The 15,320-nt window shown below is 19.9% G+C and overlaps 1 protein-coding gene and 1 long non-coding RNA gene across 3 annotated transcripts in view; one reads left to right on the top strand and one right to left on the bottom strand.

Annotated features, from left to right (window-relative positions):
- The window catches only part of LOC113219367, a 42,366-nt gene that overhangs the window by 18,742 nt on the left and 8,304 nt on the right, over positions 1 to 15,320 (top strand). The window lies entirely within an intron of this gene.
- LOC100577929 lies at positions 10,129 to 12,134 on the bottom strand. Of its 2 annotated transcripts, XR_412471.3 has the most exons (4): positions 10,879 to 12,134; positions 10,722 to 10,813; positions 10,443 to 10,640; positions 10,129 to 10,344 (listed from the first exon to the last, which is right to left on the bottom strand). It is a non-coding gene; the product is annotated as an uncharacterized LOC100577929 (long non-coding RNA). The 2 variants fall into 2 exon arrangements; XR_412469.3 differs by having other exon boundaries at positions 10,129 to 10,640; positions 10,879 to 12,056.

Consider the following 15,320-nt stretch of genomic DNA (forward strand, 5'->3'; position numbering starts at 1 on the left):
ATATTTCAATATGTATAGAAATTTTTAAAAGTGCATGTTCATTGTTATTTAAAAAAAAAAGTAACGAAAAGAAAATTATTGCAAGGAGTTGTCGAAAATATAAATAAAAAAAATTATCAAGCTCGGAAATAAAATAATAAAATCTACAGTTTAATGAAATAAATTTCTTGGAAATATTTCACTCATAATCATGACTATGTTTCTTTTCGAATGTGTCTAATTTTCTTTTTTTTCGACGCATTTTTATTTCATTATGAGCGGACAGAAGGAGAAATATCGGTATGTTGATATATATTATCATATAAGACTTTTGGATATTTTATTGGTTATTTCATTTGATATCTTACAATCTTATGGGATATAATATAATAATAGATTTAGATGCTATATACTTTTTTTTTTACAGTTGAATAATATAATAAAAATAATATAACAAATTATAAATTAAATGAATTCGAAATAATAATTTTAAAAAAAAAGCAATTATATTGAAATCCATAATTCTTTTGAAATTTTTTATTTCTATGATAAATATTATATAATAAAAAAATTTTGATTTCCAATTTGAAGTCAAAATCACTTTTGCGTGCACTTATATTTATAGATCTTCAGATTTACAGAAATCATACTTTGTAAAATCATACTTTTACAGTTTTTTTATACATCCTAAACAATATTGTGAATAATTATAAACTCATCTATATTTTTATATACAAAAATGAAACAAAGATTAAAAAATTCTTATTATTTTTAAAATGTGATATGTTTAAAAGAAATATAAGGAAAAAAAATAGAGATAAAAATTTCGTTTATAAATTTGAAAAAAAAATTGCATTATAAATTGCAATATCACCTCAATGTATTTAATATTCTTATATTTACCATTTAGCCTTTATTTTTTATTTAATTATTTGTGATTAAAGAATTACAAACATTAATAATTAAATTATTTATTGATTTTCTTAAGTTATCTTTATTCAAATGAATTCTACATATTTTTTAACTTTTAAAATATATTTCTTCTAATTTCTCTTAATTACAAATTTTCTTTCCAGAATATATTAGGTTTTCAATCTAAAATAACCTAAAAAGTTTAGTGCATAATAATAAATTAATTTCAAATTTCTTAAACTTTTTTGATGAACATTGATAGCATTGATAAAGGATATCTCTAAAAAATAGTTTTTTCAACTTATGTCAATGACATAATAAATGAAATTAAATATTTTTATAATAATTTTAAAGTCGATTTAATTTTAAATCTGTGATCTTAAATTATGACTTATAGAAAAATAGATGAATTTGCAGGAAAATTATCTGAAATATTAAATATTAATAATTTTTATAACATGATTTGTTTTTTATTTTTTTAGATTATGCTAATAATAATTGCAACCATTAGACCTATTTAAATTTCTTTTCATAATATATAAAAAATATTTTTTAATGCTTATTTTTTTCGAATATATTTCTGTTTATATATTTTTAATTTTTCTTTGATATAATATGTTTATAATATTATTTTCTAAAAATATTTAATATTCAAAATTTTCAGAATAAAATACTGTTTCACATTTCATATTAAATCAATAATTATACAACTGTTTATTCTATAAAGAATGAATAAAGATTGATAAAAATTGACAAAAAGGACTAATTTTTAGTAGGATAATATTTTATCGATTTAATATCAATAAAAATTTCGAGTCCATTTCTATCAATTATTTCAATTTTAATTATTTTAATTAATTTAATAATCTAAAAATAATATTTTAGCTAATCAGCTAAATTAAATTTTGATCCCAATCATATCCATAATGTATTTTATCTGTTTTATTTTAACAAAAAAATATTTTATATTATAAAATTAATAATAATAAAAATTACAGAATTTATTTGAACAAAGATTACAGAAAAATCTTTGTAAATAACTTCAGTTCAATCAAAAATATTTAAATAATGATTTTTGAAAATAATTTATATGAATAAATTTGAACATATTCAAAACTAGACAGATATATTTATATATACTATTATATAATAATATAATAAAAATTTTTTTTTAATTTTTATATTGATATTAATGTATCATATATATTCATTGAAAAATTATTTAAAATTAAATTACATAAAATTTTAATGTGATACATCTTTTCATTTTTAAATAAAATACTCGTCGAATTAATACAAGTCAACCAAGATTTGTATTATTTATAATAGTCACTGTATAGAGATGGCAATTATGAAAGAAGAATTTTTAAACTAAGATTATAAATTAAAATAACTGTAAAAAATACATTAATTTATTGCATTAAATTTTATCGTATTGATCGTTAATATAAAATCTATTAATGAATTAAAAAAGACGTGATCAAACCGAGAACGAATTAATAATTTAGATTGAACACAAATTATTGAATTATTGAACAAGTTTGCTATCACTTGATTATAAATAATCAAAAAATAAAATATAATTATTAATAATAAAATTAAAATTATCAAAATAAAAATTAAATAAATTAATAAAAATTAATAACTTAATAAAATTAAAGTTACATTGAGTTTATATTTTTACGTGAACTAAAATATAATTTTATGAGTTTTTTTTTGAGATTTATGAAAAAAAAATTTCATCTCTTTATTATATGTTATTTTTCTTACATATTATATTAAAGAAATATATAAGATCTTTTAATTCTTGTTTTATTTATTGTGAAAATTATAAACCTATAGATAAATTTATAATTTTACTCATAACATTATATTTTTTTCAAAATCATATTATTTGAATTTTTTTTAAGTATTTTACAGGACACGTTACATAAAATGAATAAAATTATAGAAAAAATACATCAGTTATCAAATACAAAAGATATTAATGTAAAATATAAAATGCAATCACATATTGCATGTAAATTTATAATTGTAATGGATTATTATCAAAGAAAATATTATGTTCAACATCTTCTTCAAATTACATAGTAAGTTTGATAATTTCTCAATAATTAATGTGTAATTTTCTAATTTTGTAATATTATTTAAGAGAATTATAAGAGATATTATAAGAGAAAGATTAAAAAGGTAGTCTGAGACAATAGATAGCTTCATATAATTAATATTTTGACTGTTTGTGCTTATATAACAATTATATAAATTAGTTATAAACATGCATACCAACAAATTAGATATCATAATCAATTTTCTTTTCAATGAAATATTTATTTTCTGAAAAAGAATTGTTTAATATTTTTTTTTTTTGTTTTATTAATTCAGAACTACCATTTCTTCTTATTATGAAAATATTACATTTGAATAAATCAAAAATAAAATTATTACTATTTTATTTGTTATTAATCTATTTTTTCCCTTTCTTATCTATTAAAGGTATATTCATTTTGAGATTTTCAAACTTTCACCATACTTAATCAAGCATATTCTTACGAAATTTTATTAGATAGGAGATATATTAATAGGAGAATTTTCAGTAGTATTACACGAATTTTCAGTATACACTTTATAACATATATTTTTCTTTCATGTCATTAAACTTATCAGAAATATTATCAGACAAAGAAATTATAGGATCTTTAATATGGGTTTTTATATATTTAAAAAATTATTTTTGTAAGTAATCACTGCACTTAATTCTATCATGAGGTAAGATTATATTTTTTTTACTATAAAATATGAATTTAAATATAATGCATAAATTTTATAGGTAGAAATAACAGTACATTTGCTTCGAGAAATAGATACTTACTACTTAGATAATTCCATTAGAAATGAGGTAAGATCTATTAATATAACAATTTAATTAAAATTTACTTTTGCCAAAGATTATTTCTTTACTATATTTATATATACTTACTATATTTCTCTTCTTATTAATTTTCATGATTTTGAAATAATATATTTCAATAATCATCATTTCTTTATACATAATCAATGAGGTTTTAATTTTTTAGTTATTTTAAAAAAATTTTAAATATTATGTCATTGAATTCTACTCATACATAGTATGAAAATTATTGAATTGACATTGATTTTGAAAGATCTGTTAAAAAAATGAATTAAGAAATAATATATAAATTCGAACTTAAGAGCGATTTTTAGATTATTTTTGTATTGCATTGTAATGTATTCGTTACGAAGAATAATAATTTCAAAGAAAACTTTAGATTTCAAATATTTCATTGATCTCTTGAAAAAAATATTAATATTTTGTACTTATTTAAATTTAGTTCATTTATATTAACAATATTTATTTATACGGTATTTTTTTCACAAAATAAAATTACAGAAATAAAAAAAGACTATAGAATTTCGCCTCTACATATATCCATGATGAAATGCTTGAACATAGAATTATTCTTTTTCAATTATATATATAAGTATATAAGTTATTATATAAAATTTATTGACACATAAAATATATAATCGGTGAACTAATATTATCTCTTTTAGTATTTATTCATAAAGAGATATTTCGCGAATTAAGCAAATGAATATAAAATAATCTTTAAGAAAAATTGCAATAAATAATGTTATTAAAACTGTAAAATAGATTCTAAAAACAATGTTAATATTGCTATATTAAAATGTGATTATTATAATTTTAATTTATTCAAGTTGTATGATTATGATCTAATATATATATATATATATATATATTTAAATCTATACATATATACATATTAAAATCTAACGATTTTGAATATTGCACAAATTCGATGTCTGAACTGATTATCCAAAGGACCATCTGTAGCCGTAGAAACTATATAACAGTTTATATTATGAGTTTTAAATGAAATGATAGTTTATTTTAACTATTTAATGTGTCAATTGTACTTTAATGTAAATGTATTGTTACTGAATTCTATCCGATCTATATTCTAATTGATCTTATCTAGAAAACTGTAGCAAGCCTTGATTTTTTCTTCAATCATTATTTTTCGTGAAAATGCAATTTAAAACGAGGTTAAAGGGATTAAATGTTAGAGAACAGTTTCGTCTTATAGGCCCTCGTGAGAATGCTGGCGCATAATGGTTCGAATAATATATATATATTTATTAATTGGATAAAATTCATTTTTAAATTTATAAAAAATAATTGTTTTAATGTAATGTATAACCATACCTTAAAATCCTTATGCATTAAAATATTAAATCCTTTTTGTAAACATTTATAGATTAAATAAAATACACATATATAGATAGACAACTAATTAAATAACTGGTCGATCACATTTCAATAGTTAACAAATATTTTGTAAATTTATTAAGAAACATTTAAATTTTAATTTTATAAAGGATATAACATTTCAAAACATTTATTTTAATTTAAATTATTATAAATTATCAATAAGTTTTTAACTTGAAGTTAATTACTTCATATTCAAAATTTACATAATCATTACACAATGTAATTGATTTATTATTGATTTATTATATGCTTCATATTATTTCACGCAACAATTGAATGTATGAATGTAGAAAAATTTAGAAATTTTCTACTTTTTTTTGACATATTTGCAAAACTTTATAAAACTATAAATTAAATTTAATCTTAATGTTACGTCAAAAATGTCCATGCAATTTATACATTTTTATCGCGGGACCCTGGCAACACTTTGATAAAACGAATTACCGAAAGGAACATACACACATGTTGTTAATGAAAATTTTTGCAAAAAAGAAAAAATATTTAAAATTATCTCAGAAATCTCCAGTTAATGGATGTTTTTACGTTTTTGGCACATCCTAAATATATATATCTATGATAATATCTGTATATAATCTCCATTTACTTATTATTTCTACACATTATATTGACGAAAACTCAAATAAATGGCGGTATATAATGTATAAATTGTATAGTCTAAAGTCATTATCATTATATTTTGATCATTATAATTTTAGTTTCCTAAAGATGATGTATATTGTATTTTCACATTTCGCAAATTTGAAAAATTTGTAAAATATGTAAACTTAGATATCTATAAATACTATAGATAAGAAATAAATAAAAATACTAATAAATAATTATGATGATATTAATTCGCTCGTCATATATTTGGATATCAATTATTAGAATATATTTATCGTAGTTTATGTATTTAATGATATGATAATATTATAAATGATATATTTATTATAGAAACAATAAATAAATGCCAATCACATATATGATGCATATGCTGTAATAGATATGTACATTAAAATGGATGCATAAATAAAATTCAATATAGTAATTAAAGACAAATCCAAGACTTATGAGCGATCAAACAGCCGAGATTTTATTCAACTGTTTGAATATTTTCAATTCAGTCTAACAATAATTTATGAGCTCTTATAATTCCCTAACGCTTTCCAAATCCTTAATGCTATCTCTTAACAGGGACATAGCAGAAATGGCTACTTCACAAGTCACATTTACATGCAATGAATTACTGTGAAAGCGAGCGCAAAGATTCTGATACTTACACGTCGCGACACAATCCCATTTTTTGAAACTGCTTTCCAATATAACGATTGCTCCTTTCTTTGTATTTTCACGAAAAGTAATGATTAGAAGAAAAACTAAGTCCATAGTTTTTTAAATAAAATTAGTTAGAAAAATAGAATACAGTTCAGATATGAAAAATTCAATAACGATATAGTTTATATTAGTACAATTAGAATCATCAATTATTAAAATTATTAATTTAATCATATTATATCATTAATCAGCCATAAATAATTAAAGTTAATTATTCATTTATTTAAAGATCATAATATAAATGATTTCTATGGCATTAGATGATCTTTTTAGTAATAACATTAAGCAATATATTTGTATAATTTATATATTAAAAATCGTTCAATTTAGCCTTTTAATAATAATAATAATAATAATTTTTTATAAATATCTTGATAATTATTGATTTACAACAATAACAATATGCATATTGCAACTTTCTTATTGCAATTATTTAATGAAATTATGAAAAATCCAAAGCAACTTACTTCAGTTTGCCATATCTAATAAAATTTCTTGAAAAAACTTCATAACACTTATCTTCTTTTGCATCATTTTTTGGTATATTAAATGACAATAATATAATAATTAATAGTATAATAATGCAAATATTATAATAATAGTATGAAAGCATAATACAATAATAAAAATATCAACTGTTATATATTTTTATAAAATTTAATTTGGTTACGTTGACAGTATCTCTTTTTAAAGATTAATGAATGTTTCATTTTATTCTTAATTTTGAGATAATCTTGTTTTAAGAACTTACATGTTTAAAATGTTTTAAAAAAATTCAATGAGCAATACAAACCATATCTATTGGTATTGTAAAAAAATGTAAATTTTCAAATAATTGATTACTAAAATGTTTGATTTATGTGTGAAACTCCGAAATTCAGAAGAATGTAAATTATTATTTTATGCATTAAGCTTATTAAATATTATATTAGGACTTCTCTTATATCTAATATAAAATATTAGGATTTTAACGAAATAAAATTAAATCAATCATTATGTTTTATTTTTATTCTTCAGTTACTTTACTTCTATATTTTAATCTATGATTGATCAAGTACAATTAATAACTTTTTTGTACATGTTAGTGTAATTAAAAGAAACAAGATTGTATTGAAACAAATTTTATATAAAATAATTTATTAAAACGAGTAAATAGTTATAAAAAACATATTCAATTTTAATTTATTTATATATTTTAAAATACATAACAATATATATTAATTTAAAATACATAATTTCATTCAAATTCGCTTCTGCGAATTTCAATAAATAGATAGATTAGATGAATATAATTCAGTTATAGATTTAAAGAAAATGTTATACAACAATTCATCTAAAAAAAATTTATATAAATATTGGACCGAATATACAATTTTCTATGCAGTAAATTTTTCTTAAATAATAGATTATATATGACACATTCCATCTTACATTAAAATTCCACTGATTGAATGGCGTATTTGAAAGAATATAAATTCATTGTTTATTTGAAAGATACTGTAAAAATAGTATTAAGATATAATAAACCACACATTTAATTGAATATTTTTAACTTTATCGTTTTATTTTGGCCAAGACAAAAAAAACTTAAAATGCTTATCATTAACTAATTCAATTAAGTAACTTCACTAATTAAGTAACAATAAGCTTTAAGTCTATGTATATATATAGAGAATTTTTTTTATTATTTTGATATTTCGAATTCATCATACAAAGATGTCTTATATTTTTATAAAACATTCTACATATCTATATATATTTTCTCCTTAATTTTTAATCCATGCTCTGTCAAAAAGTATCATTTAAATTTAAATTTTAAATTTCAAACAGTATTCAAAAACCTCAAGTTTATATATTTATTTGCTATAATAATTATATATTCAAACAAATTTTTTTCTATTCTGATCTTATTTAGAATATTTATTTTATTTTTTGATATTTTTTAAATTTATTATTATTATTTATTTAAAAAATAAAATAATTTATTAATATTATTATTTTATATAATAATATTTTTTTATTTGTTTAGAATATAAAATTATATATGTTATATAAATTTTTTTTCTCGTTTTTTCATTTTGAAAAACATATCAAATATATGATCCTCATTTACAGATTGAAATTATCATAAAAATGTTTAGAATATAATAATAGTTAATAATAAGTTAACAAAAATAATAATAAGAATAATTTCAGGTGCAACAATTTTTATTACAAATTTTTCTTCATCCTTTAAAATTTATTGCTGGTGGTTATATTCTTAACAACAAGTTATCAACAATGGTGAGTTAAATGAGTGTATTGACTATTCACTAAAAATTTAATTTTTCTTCCAGATTTTTGGTGGTATAATGACTTTTTTGGTTGTATTGGTACAAATTAGTTCGTCACCAAGTATGATGAAGCCTTTAAGCAGTAGCGCAATCTTTGAAAATGATTGATTTTTACTGTTAAAATCATAGCAAATCATTATAATTTACAAAGAAAAAAGAGATTATTGGAGAAAAAAAATCAATTTGATATTTGCTTTCATACATTATTGATAGACAAAATAAATAAAAAAATTAATATAGATATATAAAATATTTATGAGACATATTATTTAAAAATTTATTAAAATATACAAACATATAATCGATTCACATATATTTTTATAATTAATTGAATTTATCACATTCATTAATTACCACTAATAACATATATCAATGTATTCCATTTGGTAGGACAAGTAGTTTAGAAATAGTTATTTTTAGTATCTTCACCCTCGTACCAAATTGAATATTAACTTACTTATTTGATACGAATTGTAGTATTCACAATGTAGTATTCAGAATATATAAATATGTAAATCAAAAATTCTTAAATTCTTGAAATATGATAGTTTTAAAATGCAAAATTTAAAATTTTGTTTCTTATATTTATTTCTTTAATATACTTACACATTTTCTGCTTATAATATATAGTACATATAAATTATTTATTAATTTGTAATTAATAAGTATATATAATAATTAAATATATAATTAAACATATATTATTAATATTATTATATTACTAATATTAACAAATATTATCATTTAATTATTAAATCCATAATTTATACAATTATGCATCTATATAATTATATTTGTAGAATTCTGATCAAAAACAAGAAAGACCAAAAAAAAATATAAAAGTTTACATATAAAAATGATCATTCATTAAGTTAAGTTTTAAACAATATAAATTTATATTTAAAAAAACAAAATGGAAATTGAGTGAAATGATTTATTTCTGATATATTATCATGCTTAATATATGTTACAAATTTTTTTCTATAAATAATTAGTATTAATTTTTTTATTAGAATTTAAACTCTTTTTAATTCACATTATATTAATAAATATTAAATTAAATTATTTTTATTACTATATAAATATTTATTTATTATTGATAGGCAAATTAAGCATATTGAATGTATTTCTTACTAATTATGTTTAATAATATTTTTTTAGAAGAACAAACTGAATTGCTTCGCATGTAATATTATTAGGTTGAAAAGAAAGTTTTTGCAGTTTTTATTATGCAGTTATCAAATTCAAATGCACATATTTCAGCTCAAACAAAACTTTATTAATCAAAATAAAGATCATTGCAATCAATGCGTAATGCCATATCGACATTTCTTCAATTTTTTTGGCCAATTCAAGGCAGTTATCCTATCTAAAGATCTTGATTCCTTTTTCTAAATGCTTATTAGTCTTCTTGAAGAAATCCTCTAGACATCATGATGTTTCTGATTTATTTTTAATAAAATATAAATTTAGCTATAATATAAATATAGCTTAAATTATAACTTTTCCAGTGATTACAATCATCTTTTATTATTAAGAAATATCGAGTTTCTCCAAGCAAATTTTCTTACATTGAAAGATCTGCATGGATGAGTTTTCCATGCGTTCAGATTTTTTGAATGATAATCTGATCATTTTTTGAATAATAATCTGTGTATTTTCGCTAGAATGCAATCATCACAGCAAAACTTCTGATCCTTAAAAATAATGTTTTCGAATCTTAGAATTTTTTTCACCTGATCCAAATTTTGATGAACCATTCGTTTGTGCTAGAAGAAAAAAAATTGCGTATTGCATATTTGCCTAATGCTCATTTGTAATGACTTTAAATTTCACTACAAATAACTTACCTTTCCATTTCCCCACTGCAACAATATTTTCATTCTTCATGAATGTATATTTTTTGTCATCAGAGTATTGTTGTAGTCAAGAGTTGCATCCACTGAAAAAAGATTGAAACTCAGTTCTGGTATGTGAAAAACATTACTGAGATACTTTTGCACTTACTCTTTTCTATTAAAAGCAAGAATGTCGATATCTGATCCAATTGCTTGAATATATTTTCGCCTATCTTAATATTTTTTACTGTTGAATTTTTTATATGAAGAGAACCATTTGCGACGATTTGACATGTGCTCAATCGCACCCGAATCCATATGCCGTGCATCACTGGATGTTTCTAAATTATATTTTGCAGACATAGCTTCAACAAGTGCCTTTCCTTTCTTTCCTGTGTATTTTTCATTTGATGTTGCTGCTTTTCAGTTTCTGCATTCCTTGATCCAATGTTCTGTTTATAGCAATAATGAGATACTCCTGATCTAATGTTGCCTTTTTTGAAATTTTTTTTACATTGGTGCTTATTAGCAGTAAAGGCAATGTTTTCTGCCCTTTCTTTGGTTCTTATTCTTGTTTCCTCAATGGTGAGTCTTGAAATAAAATTTGTGAGAGTTTTTTCTTTGAGTTGAGTTGATTCCCACGCACTAATAAAATATTTGAATAATGGAGGTAATATTACGAGTATTTTAGTGATAATCATTTGTTTTGGAATTTTCTCACTCAGAGTTTACAGCTGATGTACAAGATTCTCGAGCTTTATGATGTGAATAAACATCATCACCTAGTTCTTTCTGGTAATTGTACCATTGCTACAATAGTATGCATTAGTATCAAACTTTTGTTCGTAAACAGACTCCAGCTATTTCCACATATCCTTAACCGATTCACAGTTAATGATAATATGCAAAAATGGTTTTTCTTCGCTGATGTAGCGATTATGCGTGGAGTTGTACTATCGAGTTTTATCTAGGCAGCGCATGCTCTATTTATCGTATCATCTCGTACAAGAAGAACTGATTCATCTCTATCTATTTCCCATGCACCGTAGAATTTCAAAGTAACGCGCACTTGAAATTTCTATGAGATCCAATTTTCCAATTCTTTCAGCTTATTAATACGAAAAATTTCATTCTTCATCACGATTAGGATTATTTCACGTTTGCTCAAGACCGGATAATTAACCCACGTGCTTTTTCAATTTAATTATACTTTATTTATTGTTATTAATTGTTTATTGTTTATTTCGTAATCTGGACCTATAATCTGTTGACTGGGCAGTGAAAACAATAAATAAAAATGGGTTCAGTTGAATGAATATATTTGATTATATGTATCTATACACGACTATACGTATCGTTTACAAAACAGAAATATGAGTATAAACATTTGAAGAAAAACAAATAGGTACCAACTATAAAGTAGTGATATTGCTGGCAACATTGAATAATAAAACCACAAATAAAATTTTAATGAACTTTAAATTCTATAACAGTATATAATTATAAACTTATTTATTTTTAATATTTTTACAAAAATGAAACAAATTGAAAAATTTTTGTATATTTCATAATGTGATATAAATAAAACAAAAATAAGAAACAAAATTTTTTTTAAATAAAAAAAAAAGAGAATGTGTTCTTAAATTTATACTATTTAGACTATGATTAATGTGTAATTTTAATATTCTTACATTTAATATTTAATATATAATTATTTTCTTTTATTTTTGATTGCTTGTTATTAAGAAGCTACAAATACTAATTAAGTTATTTAAATTAGTAATTACTAATACTAGTGATTAAGTTGTTTTTAATCATTTCTTGGTTTAAGAGAATTGTATGTATTTTTCTAAATTCTGCAATATAATTTCTAGCTTTTTTTGATTATAAATTTTTTTATTAGAAAAAAGATTAGATTTTCAATGCCATCAATAAAGATTTAATATTTCTAATGACAAAGAATTCATCTTAAATTTTTTAAATAATTTTTTTTGAGAATGTTATATTAATAATGATATATTCTAAAAAAGTAGTTTTCTCATTTTCTGTCAATATTATAAATAATATCAAATATTTTTATTATAGATATCTTTATTTTATCAATCTTATAAACAACATCAGATATGTTATTGACTTAATTTGAAATGTGACTTTTGAGAGAAAGTAACATATAGAATTTTATAAATTAAATATCAGAAATTATTATAATGATTGATTTCTTATTTTCTTAAATTAATAAATTAATAAATTAATTTCTTATCATTAACATAAAATATTGCCTGATGCTTCTTTTTTCAATACAATTTTCAATAAATTTTAATTTTGCTATGTTATGATATTTAAATTTTCTAAAATAATGTTTTCTATTTTTTTATAATATATGTAGAAATGTAGAAATGAATACAATTTGAATACAATGATTTTAATACTGGAATTCATTAAATCAATTCATTTACAACTATATTTATTATCATTTATGACTTTATTAAAAAGTAAAAAGATTCTTTTTTAGCAAAATATATTTATATATATGCACTATCTTTAATACAAAATAATTTAAAAAGTTTGGAATTGATTTTTGAGATAAAAATATAATTTTATATTATAAATTTTTTATATTAAATTATATTTTTATTTCAATAGCATCAATAATCTAATATTCTAATAAGAAAAGTTTATAATTAGGAAAAATTAGAAATTATTATTACAATAATTATAGAATTCTATTTAAGCAGAAATGATAAATGAAACTTTATAAGTAATGCTTCAATCTCACTTCAATCACATTCAAATAACGATTTTTTAAAATAATGTTTAAAATAAAATTTAACTGGAGCAAATTCTAATAAATATTATAGATAATCATTTAGATTATAATATCGTCTTATAATATTTTTGAGATTATGTAATATAGCTATATTGTATTTTTTTGAAGACTTTATTATTTTTCTCAGAACTCATATAAATCGTATTTGTGATTTTCTCTAAATAAATATATTGTTTTGCATTTTATTTTGCGAATTGCGTTTTGTTTTTTGAATGATTATGAATGAACTTGAAGTGTGAATTTGATGCTAATTTTGAATTTATTCAAAAAGAAAAGTTTTGACGCTTTTAAGATCTTTTGTTCATTCTATTTTTGCATCTCTTTATGTGTTATATTATGAAAAAACAACAACATTTAATATGCGTAAATGATAATTCTATGAATTTTTTCATTTTTGAGGATGAATATTTAAAATAGATAAATATCAGTTTGATACATTATCAACAAAATATTTTGGCAAGTTCAAGATTTGTAGCACAGTGCTTTAAAAACTAAAAACCACATGCTCGATTATTTAATTAAAATTATCTAAAATTCTGATGAATACAAATGAATGAACATTTCACAAAAATAACGATTTTTAACATATAAATATGATCTACAATACTATTATATAGTTTTTAATATTTAAACTTACTTAAAACTAGATTGATAATAAATGCGTATTTTCATATTGCCAAGAAATATTTCTGAAAGTTAAAAAAGTGAAAAAGCAATGAAATATTATAATATTTTTAATAAAAATTATTAAAAATACAAAAAATATGAAAGAAATATATGTATATATTTCAATATTGCGTTTAAATAACGATGCTTGAAATTATTTAACTTCGGACCTGTTAGAAACTGATGTATATTATAATGTATTGTAATGTAAATATATTTCTCGATTTATTATTGTAAAAAAAAATATATATTATTATATAATACATTTTTTTTAATTTTTACATCAATATATATATATATATATATATTAATAAAACTTTAAATGAATTTTTTTATTTTTTAGATGCTTATCTAATTAATGAAAACCAATGATGGTTTGTGTTGCTAATGATTTATAATCGCCGTTATACAATGGCAATAATTACAAAAGAAAGATGGGATAGAAAAATTTCTGAACTAAAGTCATAACTGTAGTAAAATTTTATCATAATACATAACGTATTAATGGATTGAAATAAATATATATAAATATATATAAAATAAATATATATATAATAAGGAATATTGAAAAAAATATAAATATAAAGATATTAAAATCATATATCGAATTTATATTTTTCCACATATAAAATACAATTCTAAAAGAATTTTTTTTTTTCAACAAAAGATTTACAAGAAAAAAATTTTTGTTCTTTCATTTCTTTTTCTTATTTCTTTTTTTTTTGCATATTATATTATGGAAATGGAATTGTTTAAAATCTTTTTTATTCATATAAAAATTATAAAAATATGAATGAGTTTATATTTATTTATAACAATGTATTTATTTTAAAACCATATTATTTTTTAATCTTTGTTATCTTTGAAAAATTTTAGAAATAAGATAAAAAAGAATTTTGAATAAAATAAAAAAGATTATAAAAGAAACACATCAATTATCAAGCACAGACGAAATTAATATATAGTATAAAATGCAATCATGTAAACTTATAATTATATTTATTCATAATTCATATAAATTTATAATTATAATGAATTCTTATAATAAAGACCATTTTGTTCAACATATTCTTCAAATTACTAGTATGTTTGATATATAGCAATATGTAGAATTCTAT

The sequence above is a fragment of the Apis mellifera genome, unplaced genomic scaffold (genome assembly GCF_003254395.2).
Source record: "Apis mellifera strain DH4 unplaced genomic scaffold, Amel_HAv3.1 GroupUN_3, whole genome shotgun sequence".
NCBI lineage: Eukaryota > Metazoa > Arthropoda > Insecta > Hymenoptera > Apidae > Apis > Apis mellifera.